This window comes from Symphalangus syndactylus, chromosome X (assembly GCF_028878055.3).
Source record: "Symphalangus syndactylus isolate Jambi chromosome X, NHGRI_mSymSyn1-v2.1_pri, whole genome shotgun sequence".
Taxonomy (NCBI): Eukaryota; Metazoa; Chordata; class Mammalia; order Primates; family Hylobatidae; genus Symphalangus; species Symphalangus syndactylus.
Window position 1 is genome coordinate 30,334,122 of NC_072447.2, and position 7,916 is coordinate 30,342,037.

The 7,916-nt window shown below is 38.4% G+C and overlaps 1 pseudogene; it reads right to left on the bottom strand.

Annotated features, from left to right (window-relative positions):
• Positions 1–1,162: 1,162 nt before the first annotated feature.
• On the bottom strand, positions 1,163–2,018 carry LOC129476159 (large ribosomal subunit protein eL6-like; annotated as a pseudogene).
• Positions 2,019–7,916: the final 5,898 nt, after the last annotated feature.

Sequence of the window (7,916 nt, forward strand, 5' to 3'; positions counted from 1 at the left end):
CCACGAGGATATCCCCAGAATATCATGGAGACCCTACAAACTTAGTCTTTTGGATAAAGTCAGAAAAGTGTGGATTACTTCTGTTTTTCAGCCCTTTCCATATATATCACCCCCAAAAAAGAACACACTGCTATCTGATTGAATAAGCAGAACAGAAGGGAACTTAAAAAGAAAACTTTTATAAGTTAATATGTAGAAAATGTTATCTCTCCAAAATTATGTGGCTTTATTTTTTCTGGTGCAATTTTAAACATCGAGAGGGTAAAAATCATGTTGTCAAGTCTTTGATGCCCTTTATCCACCTAGTTAGATCAGTACCTAGAATAGGATACAGTGTCAATGAATAAGTGAAAGGAATAATAAATGAATGTTCTGTCTGTTATGGGAGCTCCAAGCAAAAGGAAATCATGGAAGAATACAATAGATGAAAGATGCTGCAAGGAAACAAAGGATCCTGATATAGACCACAAATGTCTTTGGCAAGTGGAAAGGAGAGGGGGGAAATGACATGAGTAAAGGTGCAAAGGGAATAGGATATGTTGTATTCAGGGGTAAGGAGTTTAGGCTGTCTTGAGAAGAAGATGGGATGGAAGAAACAGGATATGGTAAACTAGCTTAAGTAGTATAGGGAAGCTCAAACTTTCCCTCTGAAGGTCTGAACAGACTGACAATAGACAGATTAACAAAAGAAAAAGCATGCTGTAAACCAAAAAATGAAATTCTAAGCTTCCCAACTGACTGAACAGGTCCCCTCTTGGCCAAGGAGATCCCAGAGAAACCCGAAAAGCTGAATTCCTGGCCATGACAGGAAGGGAGTTAACTCCCTTTTGCAGTTTAGGCACGAATGACCAGCATTAGGGTTAAAATAGATATCACAGGACTGAATAACCAGATTCTTTGTGGCAATAAAATACTGAATTATAAAGAAGACCTAAGGTCATGCAAAGCAAAGGTCAAGTCATTCTCTATAAACCATAAAACCTTGTTAAACAGGCTTTTTATTCACCAGGTATAATGTGGCTTGATTTCCAAACTGACTCTGGTATAGCATCACATGACAGAGAGCAGACCCTGAGGGAAATAAAAATATTTTACCCCCATATATATATATATATATATATATATATATATCAATTATTTAATTAAGTTCTCCTTAAGAAATTTAGAACACCAATTTGTGAGGATAAATTCCATTCATCAAGGCAAATACAGATCGCAGCTAGCCCTGGAGCTGAGGAATAGCTTTGATTTTTGGTAAACTTTGTGAGTCCACAGCTTTCTGATTGATCTTGCGCTGCTCTGTTATCTCATATTTCTCTTTTTCTGTGTCAAAGATCTCACTTGCCTGGTGTCTGGGCTTCTGCAGCTGCTTCTTCTTGAAGTAAATGTCAGTAAGATGTTTAGGGATTTTTACATTGCTGATATGAATTTTGGTTGAGGTGGCAATGACAAATTTCTGGTGTGTTCTTCGTAGAGGAACTCGATTGAAGACCAGAGGTCCAGTCACAGGTAACAAACCACTACCCAGCTGCTTCAGGAAAACCACCCTCTTGCCTCTGTGGCATCCAGTGAGGATGATTAGAATAGTCCAGGGGGTAATGCTGGCTCGCAGTTTTCTCCCGTGCTGACTAAAGCCGTGGCTCAACAGCCTTCGAGGCACATCTTCAGTAGGATAATATCTAGTCATTTTGAGAAGTTTAAGCACCTGGGTACCACCATTCTTGTCACTACCAACTGATTTGGTAACAATTGCAAGAACCTTCTCCTTTTTCTTTTCAACCTTGGATTTAGCAGCTGAGTACTTCCGCTTGTACATGGCCTTTCTGGAACACATAGCAGATCGGGAATATCTGCCAATTCCTCTGTCAAGGACAGGATTGCGGCTGCAATGGCACTTCCCCTTCTTGGGCTTTTTAGCCTTGAGGTAACTACCCTTTCACCTTGCCACCAGCATCAGCCTTCTTGGCTTCGGGTTTCTTGTCTTTAGTATCTGGCTTCTCAACTTTTTCACCTGCCATTCTTGCAAGATGAGAAATAGCCGAAATATATTTTTTTGACATATTTTGAAAGGACCCTGCAAATCTGTCTTTTGTGGGAGAAATTTGCATCTGTAGAGAATCTCCATTAATGCAGCCAGGTCTTTCCTGGATCTAGGAGAGATGAACTGAGAGTCTGACGCCTTTAAGGACTGGAAAGAAACATTTACCATCTATTCTCTCTAAGGGCTGCTACCTATGAGGCTTTATCTATATAACAAGGGCCTTGCCCACCAAACTCCCTCATCTTAACTCAAGCATTCCTTTCTACTGACTTCAAGTCTTTAGACAGTAGCTTAACTCTCTCAACCAGCTGTCAACTAAAGAATACCTAAAACCTACCTATGACTTAGAGATGTCCTACCTTTTTGGGCCAAATTGATATATACCTTCCATGTAATGATTTATATATTTGCCTGTAACTTCTGCCTCCCTAAAATGTACAAAACTAAACTGTAACCTGACTGCTGTAGGTGCACTTTCTCAGGACCTCTTGAGACTGTGTTCCCTGGGCCATGGTCACTCATCTTGGCTCAGAATAAACCTGTTTAAAATATTTTGCAGAGTTTGTTTTTTCTGTTAACAATACAAATTTATTAACATACACATGGACACAGGAGTCCAGCAAATATGAGACAAAAAGGGCCAGATGGTTGAGGCTTAATTATTCTCTTCACAGGGGAGAGTGAAGTGGGGTGCTGTAGGCAATTTTAGAGAGGTAGTTCATGATTTTTAGGGAAAATAAATGGGCCTGGGATACAGACATTATCTTTTAAATTATTTTCTTAGGAAACTAAATGGGAAGCTATGGGAAGGTGATGGGTGGAACTGTACTGTGAACAAAGATTGTCTTCTTATGTAGATGAAGTCTCCCAGGTAATCTCTCAAGACTGCCCTCAGAAGCATAGATAAAAAGTCTATCCAAGTGTGGTGATGACTTTTAGTCTCTTCTCTTCTCCAGTGATCAATCATTCCTGGTTATTTGACAAGATTCTCAAGGAATGGTTCCTAAGACAATTGCATTTCTTTTAAAAAATAAGTATCCTTAGTCAGATAAGGAAATACCAGAGTTTCTCCCTGCACTTGGAAGAGGGAGGAGAGCCTTCCAATTTCTTTTAATTCTAAGTGCTCAGCATGCCAAACCACCATACTTTGGAGGTATTATTCTTTGTGCCCAAACAGTAGTAAGATGATATATTTGAATGTGGTTGAAGAACCGTAGTAGAACTTTGGACATTCGATCAATAGACACCCATAACTACCACAGTGGGAGATCTTGCTGTGAAATGTAAACCCCACATATTTGAGGGCTACAAGTAGAACTTTTGGTGAGAAGTGATTATTTCTAATTTCTCTTGATATATCTTAGCTCCATAACAGGTTCTAACTTACAATTGAGAAGAGAGGGGATACTCAATAATACTTTGTTAGTTGACTAATTAAGGTGTAAAGCTCTTTAAATCTTGTATGAAAACATAGACTCCAGTCATAGCTCTGCCACTAACTAGCTACATGATGTTGGGCAAGCCACTTCTTAGTTTTACTTGGCCTCAGTTTTCTCAACTGTAAAATAAAGAGACTGGATTTAAAAATACTCAACTGTCTTTGGGCTCCCAAAGCATATAATTGATTACAGCCCAACTAAGGAATCAAGTTGCAAAAGATTTTCTGGAAGAAATGAATCCTCAGGAGATTTTAAAAAGAAAATAAATATCAACAAGCAAGGATAACAAAAGAATCATTGAATCTTCATTTAATTACAAGGGTAGCACATCAGTGAAATTACATTGTAAGCTAGAAATTCTATTTTCAACAAAAGTAGGGAAATATAAAGCCAGATTGATTCCTTATTGGAGAGAAGACCTGTGTGTGTGTGTGTGTGTATCTAAAGGCACTCTCCATTCTCACTTCAGAGCAAAGTAAATATGTCCTCAATGACCTGGATTTTCTACTGTGTCCTCTACTCTAAATTGGGAAGTCAACGGACTTAGCAAAAGTTTTAATTTAGCTGAAATCATTCAGAACGTTTGAAATCAATTGAAACCTTCTCCCTGGATGTAATTCAGATAATTCTCTGCCCACCATACTTCAGGGTAAGGTAAAGGTGAGGGGAGGTCAAAAAGTCATAGTTTCCAAATTCATCAATAGAACAAATCACTCAAGACATTTGAGTTAATTTTTCTTGTTGTTTACATTCCTGTCTTTATTATAGAGTCTAGAACATAGACCATAGACTTATACCCAACCCTGGATTTTTATCTTGTTGTACACTATTTTTTATCAATAATAAAGAAGAAAAGGCTATAAATGGAAGTGGAAGAATTTTGAGCTCATCAGAAGTGGTCCTTGGATTTGTTCCTTCATATGTAAGAGGATGGGTGTACAATAACTTACAGTGAGGCTGTGTTGACCTTCCATAGCTCCCAAAAAGCCTGACATGAAATGATGACCTAGAACATTAAGATTGTCTTTCTCAGGAATTTACCCTGGGAGATATGGAATACATTAGTCATTGAAAGGATGTATATAGGAAATGTCAGATAGTAGGATTCAGGTCATGATGGATCATGGCAAATTAAAATAGCGAGAAAGCAGAAACTGAGTAAGTAAAAGACATGTGTTAAGGAGAAGGCAGAGGAGAATGGAATAGATTTCCAGAGCAATGCAAAAACGCCATGACAAAGGCCCCCTCGGATATGATGAAAGAAGTGAATTCCTAGAATCACCTTTTACCTCCCATTTCAGTTCAAACCACATGGATCCTAACTATAGATGAGCACTTTCCTTGTGGTAACTTGAGAAAGACCTTACTCTTTAAGGCCAAAAGGCTTAGCTAATATAATGAAGAATGTTTAATGCCCTATGGCATTTATGTCCAACAATTCAATCCCAGAGATAGGATGAACTTATTAACATCTTGTAAACACCAATGGCAATTCAGTCCAACCCCCCCCATTTTGCAAATGGGAGAACTGAGGGCAAAACAGCAAAATAATATAACCAGTATCATGCTGGTAATTACTGTCACTTGACTGAAATATAAGTCTTCTTTGGTGGCTGTTTCTAAAATGGCTCCTAGTGATCTCTTCTTCCTACTATTCACGCCTTCATGTAATCCCCTCTCCTTAAGTGTGGGCTGGACCTAGTGACTTGCTCCTAATGAGTAGAACATGGTAAAAGTGATACGATGTCATTTCAGTGATTAGGGTGCCAAAAACCATGACTTCCATCTTGCTGGCACTCTCTTTGGTTCTTCTTGCTTGCTCACTTTGATGAAGCCAGCTGCCATGTTGTGGGCTGCCCTATGGAAAAGCTCATGTTGCAAGAAACTGAGGGCTGCCTCTGGTCAACAGCCAGAGAGAAACTGAAGCCCTCAGTCCAACAGCCCATGAAGAACTGAATCCTGTCAACAACCATGTGAATGAAATTGTAAGCCATCAAGCCTTGAGATGACTACAGTCCCCATCAGTATCTTGTTTGTGACCCACTGAGAAACCCTTAGTCAGAAGACTCAACTAAGCCTTGCCCATGTTCCTGATTCACAGACTGTGAGATAATTAATATTTCTGTATAAAGCTGCAAAGATTTTGGGATAACTTGTTAGGCAGCAAAAGACAAATAATACACACCCAATGCCTAGACTAGTGCTTTTTGCTCAACAGCGGATTCCTGCAGATTCAGTAGTAGCCATGTTCACCTCTATTTAGATGAAAGCTGTGCCTGTGATTAACCTTTGATCCCAACACCAGGTGTTTTTCACTGCTGACCTTGGCAAGGAAACAATATTAAAATGACATTGGAGCAAGTAAAGCTTGGGTGTGAGATTAAAACAAATAGAAACAAACAGTTGCTATCTCTAAAGTGAATGCCAATTTCTGTGATCTGGAAGCACAGACACGAATTATCTACAGCTGCCCCTTAAACATTTCATCAGTAAATGCACAGCAACAATCTTGTTCCTGGTGATGTTCACAGTGAAAACAAACACTTTTGATTGATTTTTTTCCCTCCAATAGAATGAGTTACCCATGTTCTTTGTCAGTGTGGGCAAACATGCATGCATATGTATATGGGGAAAGTGCACATCTTTCTCACTTGTTCACTATAAAGAGTTATGGAAATCTAAGATTTGCATTCAGTTTTTAAAGACTTTGATAGCTAGTCACACAGTGTAAATTAAGATACGAAAATTTCTCATGGAGAATAATTGTATCATTTTTATTCATCCATTTACTCATTAATTCATTCACTTATTCAGCAAATATTTAACGATGAATCTACTATGTATCAGGCAATGTTCAAGGTCCAGGAGACCAAACAATGAATAACATAAATTCCCTGACATCAAGGATCTTGTGGTCTAGAGGGGAAAGTAGACAAGAAACAGACTCTTTCTGTTACAAACCTGTAACACGTGACCAAAGTAACCATTGAGTCTTTAGATTTCTATAACTTTCCTAAATTTAAACAATCTTACTGAAATTTTACAGACTGTTAGTTTTTATCTTTCTAGATGAAATTCTGGATCATACCACATAAGTCATTTTTGTAACCATGTAGCCATTCTGTCAAAACTAGCCTGAGGGGCCCATGTTTGTGGCAGCACTGTTCACAATAGCTAAGATTTGGAAGCAACCTTGTATCCATCAACAGATGAACAGATAAAGAAAATGTGGTACATATACACAATGGAGTACTATTCAGCCTTAAAAAAGAATGAGATCCTGTTAATTGCAACAACATGGATGGAACTGGACATCATCATGTTAAGTGAAATAAGTCAGGCACAGAAAGACAAACATCACATGTTATCACTTATTTGTGAGATCTAAAAATCAAAACAATTGAACCCATGGAGATAGAGAGTAGAAAGCTGGCTACCAGAAGCTGGGCAGGGTAATGGGGGACTGGCAGGGGGAGGTGGGGACAGTTAATGAGTACAAAAAAAAATAGAAAGAATGAATAAGACCTAATATTTGATAGCACAACAGGGTGAGTATAGTCAATAGTAACTTAATTGTACATTAAAAAATAACTAAAAGAGTGTAACTGGGTTGTTTGTAACACAAAGGATAAATGCTTGAGAAAGATGGATACCCCATTCTCCACGATGTGATTATGTCACATTGTATGCCTGTATCAAAACATTTCATGTGCCCCAATAATATATACACTTACTATGTACCCACAAAAATTAAAAATTAAAAAAAAAAACTAGACTGAAGGGTATGTGGTGCCACCCACTTGAATCTTATCAGTCCTCTTGCTCCATTTCTGGATATTCTTAACAGAAGGCTGATCTCTAGGCTCCTACCCTCAGACACTAGATCAAAGAGACCTTTCTTGGCCCCCAAGTGACTGTGCCATCTACTCACATGTTGGCTCTGCTTTAGTAAAGAACAAATTTGTTTCATCTGACTCTGTTTTTTCCAAAAGATCTTTCGAAGTCATGAGTTCTGGCACAAGTTCAACCAAGGCCTATTCAGATCAAGGTCAATACTTTTCTACATCTGCCATGCTCTTAGCATCTGCTCCAGTGAGGAGAAACAAGGCGGAAAAGCCCATGTGAGAGCAATTATAAGATGTAGGTTCCCACCTTATATTGAAGTACTGGTCCACACATAAGTAATTATAAAGTTCCTTTTAGCTCCAGAGAAATGTCATAAAAAGTAGCATTTAAATAGATGCAGTGAAAAAAGTACTAGTGAGCAAGGCCATTCAAGTCAGCTCCTGGAAGGTTTAAACTTCTTATCAGCAACAGAATTATGTATTTGTGTCATAAAATTGCTCTTGGGTTTCTCTATGTCTTTCCTTTAACATAATTGGTTTTCACAATGTGTAAACTTGCTATTGAATGTTAATATCCAACACTCCACAGGA